The sequence below is a fragment of the Dermacentor silvarum genome, chromosome 1 (genome assembly GCF_013339745.2).
Source record: "Dermacentor silvarum isolate Dsil-2018 chromosome 1, BIME_Dsil_1.4, whole genome shotgun sequence".
NCBI lineage: Eukaryota > Metazoa > Arthropoda > Arachnida > Ixodida > Ixodidae > Dermacentor > Dermacentor silvarum.
Window position 1 is genome coordinate 9,557,110 of NC_051154.1, and position 14,964 is coordinate 9,572,073.

Here is a 14,964-nt window from a genome sequence, read left to right on the forward strand (position 1 = left end):
TTAAAAAAAGTTACAGTGACGTGCGGGTCGCGCGCAAGCCTATGGACGCCGCGAACATGCACAGCGAGCCCCGCGACGTCGAAGCACAAACAGAAAGGGCGCGCACACTACATTGATCTCGAGGGTGTAACGCCTGGTGTGCCACAGGGAAAGCGCCTATTGCTACACAACAGACACCGCGAACATGCACAGCAAGCACTGCGTCTACACCTGCAGCCCTCCTCCGGCTCTCGCTTCCCTAGCGGCGACAAAAATAATCTCGCCGTTTCGACAGACGGGCATCTCAGCTTGCGCGTACAATGACATTTTGTCAGCCAACCACGACCACAACGTGGCCAATCAAGTGAGTTTGAGCACTGAGCATTGGTGACCCATCCTGCAAGACAGAAGCCAGCAGGGCGCTTCGCGACCCATCATGCAACAAAGTAGTCAATGCACGCAAAATGGTGACGAGAGGCAATAAAAGCGGGCCATAAAAACAACCTGCAGTAAACAATAATTGTTCTACTTCATTCAGCTGTGTGTGCGAAATAATAGGCTTCAAATGTTCTTTTTCTCAATTCAACGCAGTATTTAAAAGCTGCCATTGTTACTCACCGCACGAGTCACCGCCACGTGGGAGGGCGATTCGGCCGTGGTGCACCCCGCACGGGACTGTTAGATTTCAATGACCAGCGTGTGGCTGAGAAAATTGTTTGCTGGGCGGATTTTGACGTGCGTGGTTTTAGCTTGACTGGGGACACTAGTTATCAACACTTTGGTTTGAAGACACGGCAGAATGTGACGTAAAAAAACACCGCATACCCACGGGGTGAATGATGATGAGTGGGCGAAGTTCCGGAGGGAATCATCGGTAAACCGTGAATCTTCCGTGTAATTCGCCCAGTCTCGCCGCACTAAATCGAACGATTGACTTCCACCAATGACACGCGCCATATGTGACGTCATTCCTATTTTATAACAGCGCCCTTCATTATAATTGCACCATCTCCCGATTAAGGGGACGCTAGCACAAACGCGTTAGAAACGTGCAGTACTCTCTAGTAAGGGGGAGAGGCCACAGCATCTTACGCAGCCGTTTACACATGCCGGAACGTGCACCGCGTTTGCCGACGCCATCAGCGTTTATGAATACGGGGGTAAGGCGGAGAGGCCACAGCGTCTTACACCAGCGTCTTACACGGGCCGTAACGCGCTAGCACAAACGTGTTAGAAACGCGCAGTCTTTCGTTAATGTTGGGTATTTATTGCCATCGTGGTGCGTCTGTCCATGTGCGCTTCGTGGCGTAGTGGTTAGCGCCACGCGTTCAGAAGCGAGGGGTCCCTGGTTCGATTCCGCGCTACGGATACAACTTTGGGAAATTTTTTTCTCATAAAAGTAGACGTGGCTACCTACTACTACTACTACTAGCTACTACATACTACAGAGGAGGGACAGACCCACACCCTAAGGAGCTTCGCCCCTAAAATTGCGCAGAAACCAGCACAGAATGTCAAGGTGAACAATAGCTTGTGTGACCCGAATCGGTAACTCACTCTGCACGCAACGCTGAATGGGTCCTCAATGAAATGCTTAGTGAACTATTTATATGCAGCCGCCATCAAATGTCGTTGAGAAGCAGGTTGGCCATCGAAGCCTTTGTCCTTTTTCCTCTACAGTTATGGCTGGCAGCAGCATGTCGTTTACGGGCTTCAGTTGATGCACTCGGTGTTTGATGCAATCGCATGCCGTGCAGCCATTGTACGGGCTGCGGACGACGCCTGTGCTGATGCCTAATATGCTCTATCAGATTGCCGGGTATCGTCCTTCTTGTTTCTAGCAGTTCTGCCTGTTACTTCGCAGCTCTCACTATTCTTCGGGAGTATCAGTGGTGTTAAATTTCAAATGGCATTCTCTAAACGTATCCAGAAGGCCGAGGTTTTATGACTGCTGTTGGCAGTAATTAGGAGAACCAAGCGAGTCATCCTATGGCGCGCTAGAAGGAGACGTTAAATGTGCGGAATAGTTTCCCCCGACCGAGCCAATGTGAGAGTTTCGAATGCAAAAATGCGCCTCTTGCACATGACTTGTGCAAGCGAGAACAACGCATTTCGGCGCGCGAGACAAAGGGCACATGTTCCGTTCGAGTCAGTTGCGTTTTTCGTGGATCTCACTAGAAAAATTGGGTTTGCGTTCGAATTGAGCAAACACGTGATTGAAGACGAAATGTATTATTGTACTGCTACCGTGATTGCTGCACCGTCTAATTGGAAACAAAAAGGAGCATGGTATAAATGAAAATGCTGAGATTATATAAAAAACTACTTAAAATGGCAGAGGAAACTTCCATCAATTCCGTCAAGGACTCCCATGTGAGAGATGCCAGACGCTTAAGTGACGGCATACCCCAGACGGCAGTCTCGTGTACTCATATGCTACAGCATACCGTTCTCCGAGGCAGTAAATCCTGCACTCCTTTCTTGATCGCACTAGATGACAAGCCTTTGGGGAATATGTGTTGTTGCATGCTGCGATAAAATGGCGGACTTCACTGCGCAATACATGCTGAAAACACACGCAGGAGAGAGTGGAAGACCGTACGAACTGGACGAATTGCAAAAGTGATGTGCATGAGCTGGATTTTCCTTCTAATAATATTGACTCACTCTATATGCGGTGTTATAGATGGTCAGATGACGACAGATGCAGAAATGTCCTTTTAAAGAAACGTATGTGCCGATTAGAGTTAGTCGAATGCAGACACCACAATAAGAAAAACAAATTGCTTACGTGGGCATCATTCTGGCTATTATCTATACGGCTTGCATTTTTGTTCCCTTGTTAGGTGACGATCACCCTGTACGAAAAAAAAAAAGCGCGGCTGTTTGCGCTCACCGTACATGCTCTTCCGAACAAGTTCCCAACGTATTTCATGCTTTGCTATCTACTTCGGTCATCGGTGGCATGGACGGACTTCGGCGTCGAGCGAGCGTCGCCCAAGCGCATGCATTGTTCTTGGTGACACCATACGACGTGTACGACGCCGACCCCCAAAATCTCTCGGAAACGTGATCCTTGTATCTGGGGCTGTACTAAACGCAGTTATTACAATTGAAAGGGCATCCCGCCGTTGTGAATGTCGATGCACCTACCTGGCGGCCTGCCTCAGGTCTATGCCGACGGCGCCTCGGCTGGACTCGCGCAGACCGACCAGTGGCGTCACTGCGGCCCTCTTCTTCTCGGGCTTCGCGCCGCAGCGGTGCTCCTCGCCGCCACGGTCCGCGGTCTCCCGCCGGCCGTCCTGCATAACTGCTCCTTCCTCTTCTTCGACGGCTGCCTGCGTGGCTGTTTAAAGGGCAATTCCAACGAACGTTTAGATCAGCCCATTTAGGTGCAATTTGAATGGACACTTTGGGAGGGAGGCGGAAGGGGTGAGTCACGTGCATCAAATGCCGCGGCTGATGGTTGTGCAGTTTTAACAGCGAAGCTGTTCAAGCCAGCCGTAAAAAGTGCGCGTTTCACGAAACTATCATCATCAGCATTGGCTCGAGCGTCGTCGTCTTCTTCCGCAGCTGGCTCGTTGGCGCCCCTCGGTTAGCGCTCGTACTCGTGCTCGGCACGCGCTCGTGCCACTGCTCCCGCGTTCGTCGTCGTCGTTCGTTTTCTTCCATAGCTGGCTGCATGGCCGCTAATCATTCCAGCGTGCAATTTCACTTCTGTCGTCGTAATGGGGAGGCAAAGCTTGCACTAGGCCGCGCAAAGCTCGGGACACAACGAAGCTGGCAGATCGATTGCGTCTCCTGGTAGTAGCTAGGTTGAACTAGGTAGCAGCTAGGTTCAGCCTTGGCTATGCCTGAATTGAGCTTGGTATCTGCCAGGTATCTCTTAGGTTATGACGCAATATCGAGACACAGCCTAGTGCAAGCTTTGCCGTTTTTTTTACGCAAATAGTTATAAATGAAGCGTATTATTTTGACTGTTCACCTTGTGTGTGCTGCTCGTTATGTCACAACGGGAGCAGCAGCACTATTGCCGACATCTGGTGAATCTGTCTTTACACAAAAATTCTGGAATCGAGCCGAGCCACTGCTACCAGTTGAAGCCAACGTAATCCAACGAACAAACCTACAAGAACCAGTGAAAACTGCCCACTGGATACTATGCTCTATCTCAATAGTTTCTTACAGCACTGTGAAAGCTGCCGGACTCCTTAGCCATTAGGAATGCCGAATGCACCTAAAGATATGTTCATCCGTGCCTCGTCATCTGCTAAGTGTCTGCTTGACATTTTGTCGATACAGGCTCCACGGGTAGTGGACTGCCGCTGCAAATGTTTCGGTGTCGTAACCATAAACTGCGTTCACATGAATGCGACAGCGGTGCTTCACATTATCTGTACGCCTTCTCAGCAGATCCTTGCAGTCTTCTTAGCCAATGCGTAGAGACCGAAAGTGCCGCCAGGTGCCGCCTGAACTAACCCCCACAGCAGACGATGCGACGTAGCCCACTTCGGTCCTGGCGCACTGCTGTGCACGTTATTCTGTTTGTTTTTCGTGTTTCTAACGCGTAGATTGACGGATTCACGGAGTTTAACGTCTCAAAGCAACTGTCTGGCCATGAGAAGGACCGTAGTAGAGGGCTCCGAAATAATGTTGACTACCTGACCCAGTTGCACGAGCGATTTTGCAGCGGGATCGAACGCGTAGGTAACAACAACAAACAAACAAACAAACAAACAAACAAACAAACAAACAAACAAACAAACAAACAAACAAACAAACAAACAAACAAACAAACAAACAAACAAACAAACAAACAAACAAACAAACAAACAAACAAACAAACAAACAAACAAACAAACAAACAAACAAACAAACAAACAAACAAACAAACAAACAAAAATATACAGCGCATGGCATGGAGAATGCAATCCTTATATTCATTTCCTTGCTTCATTTCGTGCAGCGCCGCCTCGTTGGCTGCTGCCAACATCCATTCACTAGTTGATACAACTAGCCCATGGGGTAATTCGTGCATGGACTAGTTGGTACATTGATATAGAAACCCGAGTTTCTGCAGCGCGAATGAACAGAACATATATATAAACGACGTACACGGTCATTCGCCTAAGTCGTTTATCTTTATGACCTATTAATTCCCTCTGCATAAGCTCGCGTTTCAAGATTACCTTTATCATGCTGGCCACACGGGAAAATAAAAGCGAGCGGAAGGAACGATCGTGCTTTACGCGTCGGGGCCTATAGTAATAGCGACCTTCTAAGGATGAAAGTGTGCAACATAACTGTCGGCGTACCGCTACGTTGCTACATTGACTATTCGCGCCTACAATATTTTTGAAATGATCCCTAACACGGTTAGTTCTCACGGTTACGGCCACCGCGCGAGCTTCACTGGCATTGCCGCGATATCGCATCGGCACTGCTCCCGCGCGTTCATCATTGCTTCTGCTGCATCGTCTTAAGAATATGCTTCAAATAAAAGCGTCAGGAGAGAAACTGTAGCTCTTGCGAGCACTATGCTGATCCATGGGAATGTTGTGTATACGAACAGCCAAGCTTAAATGATTTAGTACGACTAATTTTGATACTCTACCCATAAAAACCTTGCGCAGAGAAACTTTTCCTTTTCATCAGATTTCCATTTTGAAAAGGACATGCATTTTGGCTGTCTGTCCGCCACATTATATCCATCATCCTTTTTTTTCACTAATTTTTACATGTCACAGGGAAACTCGCGGAACGATATCCCCCAGTCGCGATTCTTGACCGCCGCCGGCTCGACTTGCAGATAGCGACGCAACAGTACACCATTTCCGGGAAACGGTGTTACTGCTACCGTACCCTAATGCTGTTGTTGACTATGCAGTCGCTAAGTGACACATGATCAACTCCGAATGTCACAAAGGCAAGCGCCTACCACACCAACCGAAGAAGCTGACCACGCGGAGCACATGCGGCCACAGCACTGATTGCGAAGTGATAGGGGTAAGTGGTGGCGCCACGGCATGCGGCGGCAGTTAGGCGAAATAAAAAAAAAAACAAGACAAGCAAAAGCATATCTGGCGTCAGGGGGAGCGTCGGCATGAGCAGGTCGGAAGTTTATAGAGGAGGTCGTGGCCAGTAGTAAGGGTGAACGCCCCTATGAATTTTCAACCGCGCCGCATCGTCTGCTTGGCGTCTATTTGGAATTTGCTCACGCCACCATGGTCGAGTTCCGTACTATAGAGCGGAGTAGCAAATTAATCGTGCAGTGAACAATTAGGCCTTTATACGGTTCCACATCGTCAACGCATCGCCAGTGCTAATACTGTTGCGTCATCTGCCTGACTGGAAATCAAACCCCTTTTTAAGGCTCTGCGCCGCCTCTGTAGTGCTAGCAGTGTCAGAGCGAGCAACTGATCTCAATAATAACGACAAAACATACCTAATGCTTTGCCCTTAGCGTTAGATGTGGCAAAGCGATGGCAAATTCTACCATTGATTTCCTGCTATCAGGGCTAGCAACACTCATGCATTCAAATCGAAGTGAGTGGTCTGGGCTGTATCGGCGCTGCCATGTTGCTATACATAATCATGGTTAGGGTGGCTATTGCGGTTACCGGCGTACACCACCACAATAATTCGCAATATACGACGTGCATGCGCAAACCGCCTGACATGTCACGTATTGCTGTAACGTGTGATGTATCAAGTGAAACTAAAACTCTCTGATTCGGCAATTAATGAGACAGTTACACCCGGAACTATATTGTGCTGTGCAAGGATATTGCACGTGTAGACTTCGTACTTTCGGCAGTGCTGCAAGTTACTTTTGAGATGGAGTACAGAAGACCCCCTTATCAGAGTCGGAGTGAGCATCTTGCGTAAAGCTATGGGTACAAAGGCCATGTCCTTGGTGAATTGCGCACCATGGTTGATTGAATGAAGAAATAGAACAAAGAGAGCGACGACGTGCAGCAAGATGTGTTTAAATCAGCTTTTAACTCTCGGGAAGGCATTGAGAACCTATGTTCACATACGATTGACATGTCGGTCGGCTCCTCCAGGCCGCAAGAAAGAAAACGTTGACAACTGCCGACTTCGAAGAGAGCAGTGCTGTCTACGTTAATGAGCACCTTTGTGCTGAAAATAAGATGCTACTAGGCAAGACGATTGAAAAGATAAAAAAAGAAAAGAAATAGAAGTACTGCTGGGTGTCGCAAAGCAAGATACTAGCACGGAAGACCGACAACTCCTGTGTTATCCACATAATGAAAGAGGATATAACACAGATAGTCTAATCGAGGTCTAATTGAAATGCCAATTGAACTACTAGAACGTGAACCAAAACCATCTTCATCAACAGCAGCAGCCTATATGTATGTCCACTGCAGGATGAAGGCCTCTCCCTGCGATCTCCAATTACCCCTGTCTTGCGCTAGCTGATTCCAACTTGCGCCTGCAAATTTCCTAACTTCATCAACCCACCTAGTTCTCTGCTGTCCTCGACTGCGCTTCCGTTCTCTTGGTATACATCCTGTAACTCTAATGGTCCACGGGTTATCCATCCTACGCATTACATGGCCTGCCCAGCTCCATTTTTTCCTGTTAATGTCAAATAGAATATCGGATATCCCTGTTTGTTCTCTGATCCACACCGCTCTCTTCCTGCCTCTTAACGTTAGGCCTAGCATTTCTCGTTCCATCGCTCTTTGTGCGGTCCTTAACTTGTTCTCTAGCTTCTTTGTTAACCTCCAAGTTCCTGCCCCATATATTAGCACCGGCAGAATGCAATGATTGTACACTTTTATTTTCAACGACAGTGGTAAGCTCCCAGTCAGGATTTGGCAATGCCTGCCGTATGCACTCCAACCCAATTTTATCATTCTGTAAATTTCTTTTTCATCATCAGGGTCCCTTGTGAGTAATTGACCTAGATAAACGTACTCCTTTACACACTCTAGAGGCTGACTGGCGATCCTGAATTCTTGTTCCCTTGCCAGGCTATTGAACATTGTGTTTGTCTTCTGCATATTATTCTTCAACCCCACTCTTAGATTTTCTCGGTTAAGCTCCTCAGTCATCTGCGGTAATTCATCCCCATTGTTGCTGAGTATACCCGTTTTGGTGATTATACCAGAAAATATTATGTTCCTAACGTTTTTAATTCTTTAGCCACTGAACTGTACTCGATCTCATCAAAATGGACACTCAAACTGTACCTTAAAACCAATTATTCTTCTGTTTAGTTGTCATTGGAGCCCGTGCCATAGTTTCGATTAGTTTCGTTCGGTCTAGATTGGTGTGTACCCTGGTTTGTTTCAGTTCATTTGTTTTATAGCTTGCTTTTGCTCGTAGCTCGCGTTTGTTTTGGTACTTTGCCTTTGTGTTGTAGCCTCCTTTTGTGTTGTAATTTGCTTTTGTTTTGTAGCTTGCTTCAGTTTATAGCTTGCTAACCTTGCTTTATTTTTTTTTGAGTACTTGTCGCTGACTGCCGGGTACAGCCCGATAAGCCTTCATGGCTTGGGCTGACCGGTTATTGAGTGCGTGATATTTTCATAAATAAAGGATTATTATTATTATTATTATTATTATTATTATTATTATTATTATTATTATTATTATTATTATTAAAATTGCTGATGATATTACCCTGCTGATCTTTCACTGCATACAGCTTGCCTTGTCCTATGCCAAGTTCTCTTCTCGCTGATTTCATGCTGCGTCCGTATTTTACTGCTTCCTCAATCTTTTCTACGTTATAATTTCGAATACCACTCACTTTCTTCTTGTTGATCAGTTTTGACAGTTCAGCGAACTCTTTCTGATCTCTTGAGTTTGACACTTTCATGCTTTGTCGTTTCTTTATTTTACATCCCTTTGTTACTTTGGGAGAGCTTACCTACTTGTTGCCTTGGTGCCTTACCTCCGACTTCAATTGCTGCTTTTGAGATCAGCCTCGTTACGGTTTCATTCATTAGCTCTATGTTTTCTTCATCTTTCTGTTCTAAAGCTGCATATTTGTTTGCGAGCACCAGCCTGGATTGGTCTGCTTTTAGGTTGGCCTGTTTCTTCTTGACTAATTTAATTATTTCGCTCTTCAAATTGAAAGAAAGACTAAATTTATTATTCGGAGCCTATTCCTTTCCGCGAATTCTACCAACATCTCCCTTCTAGTGTTCCTAGAATCGATGCCGTAGTTGCCAATTGCGTGCTCACCAGCCTGATTTTTCCTTACTTTTGCATGGAAGTCGCCCATGACTATACAGTATACGTCAGGGACAAATTTATATGTGTTATGGGTCTCATCTAGCCGACACACGCGCTGACTAAGGCTGCATGCATTACGTATTTATTGTACATGTAAAGTTCTTCTGGATACAATAAATTCTGCAACTTCTGCAGTGCCGTGGTTAGATAAAAAGAAACCACGCTTTTAGTTTTTGCTTGTTCAACACACTACAATCTTTATAACGTTTTGACATGAGCATGCGAATAGCTGGTTTGCTTAAACGATGCCATAGCCATGTGCCAAGGCTAAGTTAAATGTCACAGTACAGGTGGTTTCTAAGAATTTTTATACACATGCTGAGATTCCAGCTGATAACGCGAATTAGAATGACCACCAATTTTCCTTAATGCTACTCCGCTATTGGAAATTGCCAACGAGCCAGGCAATAAGGTGCATTTTATTGCAATTTCTGGTTCCCAACGCAGTGATGTCCATTAAACAAAAACAAAAGCAGACTAACTAATTGCAGTGTTCAAAAGCCAACTAACAGTTGACAAGCAATGAAGCGATAACCACGATCACGATCAGAAGTGAACGAGACCGGCCAAACGGCAACACTTGATAATACAACGTTGCTAACTGTTACCGTCACCCTGCAATTATTTTAATAAACTTTCAGTCCTTGCCAGAAAACAAAGCAATTTTCACACTTCACCCGAACGTGGAAATGGTACAAACATGAAAAAAAAAAAAACACTTGTCCTAGACATGCGCACAGATTGAGCCTTGATACAGGCGGTAATATCCATATGAATACAAGAACGGCATTCTTATGGAGCGAAGTGACAGTTACATCGCATATTCTATGTCTTTTCGGAGTCCGCCTGTCATGGCCCACAGGCAGCAGGCAGTGGAGTCAGCGCAGTGGCACCGCGAAAAATGCCTTACTATTTTCGGTGTGGTTGCAACAGTTCGGCACGCAACACCCTGTCATACTGAAAAGTCGTCGGTGCGTCATATGACATTGGTTCTACAATTCACCCGAGAATACACTTGTGATCACATGTCTCGCGACCAGCAGCATCGAAGAAACAGCAGCAAGAATAATAACAGTGCCGAGGTCAAGTGCGCTTGGCCTGCCGGAACCCGCGGAGTGTTGGCGTCGCCTGCGAAGTGTTGGCTACTCCGCAGCGCAGCGGAACCATTTTCGACCACGTGATGGCACTCGGCGAATAGTGGCGCTGGAATCACTGGAGGCGGAGCGAGCGGCGCGCGGAAAACAGTGGCGCAACTCTGGCTCCCTAGCCTATACAGTAACTCTAGAATCAGCTCGGGTGCCTCGATCCGCGCTACTCCATTCATGGTGGTGACACGTCCGACAACGCTGCCATATTGTGTCGGCGCACGTAGCGGTGCGGCAGACACCGCAAATTTAGGATCTGGGTTTGCTGATTCTAGAAATAAAGTTAGTTTTTTTGCGGTTTTACGCGAATATGTATCATTATATTTACATCTCACCTCAAAAGCAGAGGTGAATTGAACGTTTGCAATAAAGCAAGTGCCAGAGTAAGCTTCGAGCCTCGCAGACCGCGAATCGTTTTCGGTGCGCCTTCGCTTATCTCACGAAATGTTTCGAAATAAAGTTCGCACTTGTGGCGCAGACCGAACGTTTATGGAGCTACCATTCAAACTACAGGTGCAGAAGGACGTAACCACCGCAAGACGTTTTCAACTACGTTGTAGATCAGATAAGTCGTGAATTGCAATATCAGAAAACAAGGCAAAAAAAGACACGGCAGCGTTAGCGATAACTGATTTATTTTGGAGGGAGACATTGCGCGTGCGAGATGTACCAACGCAAAAGAACATGTGCGCTATAAATGCAAGCTGTGGTGTACTTTCTTACACACTGACAAATTAATATCAATGCAGCCATCTAGGATAATTCTTGGGTCTCTTAAATTACTTCCTGCACGAACGCTCAGCAGTGATGAATATTTTGCTCGAAAGCACACTTAAATTCTGTTATGACACTCCAAAATGAACAAGAACAACACACATATATTTCAAAAAGAACGGAAAGGTTTATTACTAATGCATAACTGCATAAAACCACAGGAAGGCAGCCAGAGAATATATAAAATGACATCCTATACAGTTCAACAAAGCTTTCATCTGGCTGAAGCCTCAGCGGCCACACGTACAAACATTGGGTGCATAGACTCAACAGGAGTAAGTTTATGTGCTGCTTAAGAGATGAAATAATTTCAGTTCAAGTTAACACCTGCAACTGTCTTGCTGCCATACCCATCCTCCTCATTGCTATTTGGTTGGATCAGCCAGTGCAAATAAATGCGGAGCCGCAACGTCACAAAACTCTCCAGGAGCTTTTTCATGACATTTGGGTGCTCAGCGCATACAACCGATGGTGATGAAACATAGTGCTCAAGCAGGCTTCTTAGTGTCTCGGTTGGCTGTGTTAGACGGCAAATGTTTTTTTCTTCGGAAAATTTTTTGAACACAGCTTCACATGAAGACACAAAGTTTAACACAACATGGCTTACGTATACAAGGTTCTTGCCGTCTTTCACGTATTCTTTCAAGCTAACAAGAGCATGCTCCTGGGAAATGTCATCAGTTGTGAGGAATTTCCACACACGAACGGCAAGCCTTTGGTGTCTTTACAAAATGACGAACCAAAAAGCCCCGCCAAGTGGGCCACGATGTCGCTTTCAGCTTCACTCAAAGGTTCTATTTCACCAATGTCATGGCTCGCTACTGACTCTGTGATTTCGCTTTGTACCTCCTTGATTTCTCTAGCAAAGAAGTCTACCAAGTAGCTGCTATCGTCAATTTAATAGCTTGAATTATGTGAAACCTTCAGAAACTGGCTGACCGGCACTATTTTTAGAGCATTTTTCAAGCCGTATGCACTTGGCACCGGTGAAACCATTCTTACGACTGAAAATAAGTTTTCTAGGCAGTCGTGTGTCAACCTTCCTGTCAAAAAACAAACTTGTAGCCACAATCAAGCAGTAGGACAGAGTGTAGTTTCAGCACCACTGTTGTTGTCATTATTAAGCCTGCTTGACATGGCTTCCACACTTTCTTGACCCCAATTCCCAAACCTTCCATTACTCTTACTGTGAGTCGAAGTGTTTCAATGGCTTCTCCATATTTACTCTTATTTGTAAAACTCAAACCGACAACTGGGTGGCGAGATGTCATCAGAGTGTACCATTTAAATATGAGGTCGAAAAACCAGGCAGTAGTTTCTGCTTCCAATGGTAGCTTTCCAGTACTTGATGAAATATCTTATGGCTGTTGACGCTTCTCGGAAAAACTGCACTGCGATTCCTACTTTCATTTTTGTGAAATGTCCATTCGACAGATGCGCACTATTCAGATTTGGAACCACTCGCAGCTGTTCTGTGTACCACTTCAAAACAGTTTCTAAATGATCTATTGTGGACCTCGCTACTAGGCAAGCAGAATTCTGAAATGATTTGTTCACTCAGATGCATAACATCTTTGTGCACAAGGTGGCCTCTGATGTTCTTAAGAACATGGGATGGGTCTGGAATAAAAAAACAGTGACTTGCTGCTGTTCTGCGGATGAAGCATATTGCATACTGTGACAGAATGACGAGAAGATGACAAGTTCAGACTCCTCCACATTGCGCGATTACAGCTGCCCATATCACAAGTGACACAAAGCGCACGCAAGGAAATGTCCGCCCAAAGTTTCAGTAAATGAAGAACAAAGTCTTTAAGCTTGCCTCCTTTGACAAATGAGCCAGTATAATGGTATGCAATCACCTGCTTCCAACGCGAATTGATGCCACCAACCATAAAAACGAGTACATGGACTGGCAGGCTGATCACACTCAGGGAGGGTTATCTTGCCAAGGAAGGAGTCACAGCCGCGGTCAAGCTCCACACCTTTTCTAATTTCTATCTCATCCATGAAAAGAACGCAGTCCTTTTCAATGTCGGTCACTGCTGACAGTTTTGTTTCCATGACACTAAGGATTTCAGTGAGGACGCCAGGCTTGAAAGAAAAATGCTGTAGTCGTCAGCACAGCATTCGTCGTGAAGGTAATGGGTTGCCTTGTTCCAACAGCAAGTAATACCCAGTTGAACCACATGCAAACTTTAGTTGCAGTGCCTTCTTTATGGTCTCACTGTTCCAGACACAACCTTTCCTGTTAGTTTCTTGCGAAGCGGCTTTCTGATCATCATTAAGAAATTTAAGGTTCGCGGTCAATGAAGAAACGTTCTCCTCCAGTTACCTCGCTTTTTTTGAACTCGCCTTCAACTCCCTACTTGCCTGCGTCAGGCTTTCTTTCAGTTCGTTGTTTTTTCTTTCAGCATCTTGAAGTGCTTTACGCAGTTCACTTACGGACATAAAGGAGATATTTGTTCCAAAGCTGCAGAGCTAGTGCATACTTTCTTGGGAGGACCACTCTTCTTCGCGGCTCTCCGTAGAAAACATCTGAGCATCTGGTTCTCCTGTAGAGTGAAGTGGTGATGTGGTTACATTACCTTGAATTTTAACACCAGCTAAGGGAAGTCGAAATGCTGGCTTCTTTCTTTGCGTGGGTGCCGCTGTGCAAGACCAAAAAACAGACTGTCAGATGCTAGACGTGGCACTTTAAACTTCATACAAAAAAGAGGGCCTCTGGCGCTATCGCACTTACGCCTGAAGTCGAAGAGTGTAGGCAGAGAGCTTCATTTAAGAAGCCGACGACCATCTTGCCGCCTCCCCTCGAGCTGGTCGTCATCAAAGTGAAGGTAAAGAAGAAGAAAAAAAAGTGTTTTGAATGTTTGAGTCATGAGACTGTAGGTACGGAAACATTGCACCGAGGATACGAGAGGGAAACCGGAACCCCTTTTTCTCCCGCTTAGGTTGTCAAGTTGCCTAACTTCACGATAAAATTAATTGTAAGCATGAAGGCCGCTTAAACCGCGAATTCAATACATAAATAGAAGGGAAGTTACCTACCTCGAAAATTCTTCAATTTTCCGTGGCTTTCCAACAGTCGCGTTTCCCTTGAATTTCCTACTTTTTTTCTGCGTTCCGAGTCACGGGGAAACCGAAGACACCTATATGACCTTTCTCTGTTGCGCTGGTGCACAAAGGTACGCAGCAGCCTGGCATGGTAGAGTTTTCTGTCTATAAAACTGTGACACACGCTTCACTGCACATACCGAAACGTACAAGCCACCCCAGCAAATATGACCGCGGCCTTGTGGAAACTGCAAACACTACACAACGCTACAACACAAGGCGCGCACTCGTGCGTCCGTGTCAACCGCTCTGACACAATATGGCGGCGGCGCGGCGCGGGCCTGTCAAAGGGTGTCACCACCCTGTACGGCGGGAGGCGGCGCTGACATCGAGGCACCCTAGAATCAGCCGCAGGGGCCTACGGAAGTGTCCTCTCTTATCCTTGTATATGTTAATCTATGGTAAGGCTGCGAGACGAAGTGACCGTCGGCTAGCGCAGAAGTGGTTTACCGCGCACTCACCGTGTAAGCACTCAGGAATGCCGGAAAGCACTCATACATGTAAAGGGTCAGAAAACTACGTTTTATTTTCTTTTACTTTGTGATGCCCCTACATACTGGCTAGCGCCGAGCGATGGCTTTTAACAACCGCAGGAAAGAGTCTTTACACTGGGTAGCCCCGAGCAATCCGTTGCTTCTAACAAACGCAAGAAAGAGTCTTTGCAGCGCACGTGGCCAGTAGT

The 14,964-nt window shown here is 46.1% G+C and overlaps 1 long non-coding RNA gene across 1 annotated transcript; it reads right to left on the bottom strand.

Moving 5' to 3' along the window:
• Nucleotides 1–3,136: 3,136 nt before the first annotated feature.
• LOC125944399 (uncharacterized) lies at nucleotides 3,137–14,492 on the bottom strand. Its single transcript, XR_007466202.1, has 4 exons — nucleotides 14,217–14,492; nucleotides 13,912–13,984; nucleotides 13,757–13,819; nucleotides 3,137–3,325 (listed from the first exon to the last, which is right to left on the bottom strand). It is a non-coding gene; the product is annotated as an uncharacterized LOC125944399 (long non-coding RNA).
• Nucleotides 14,493–14,964: the final 472 nt, after the last annotated feature.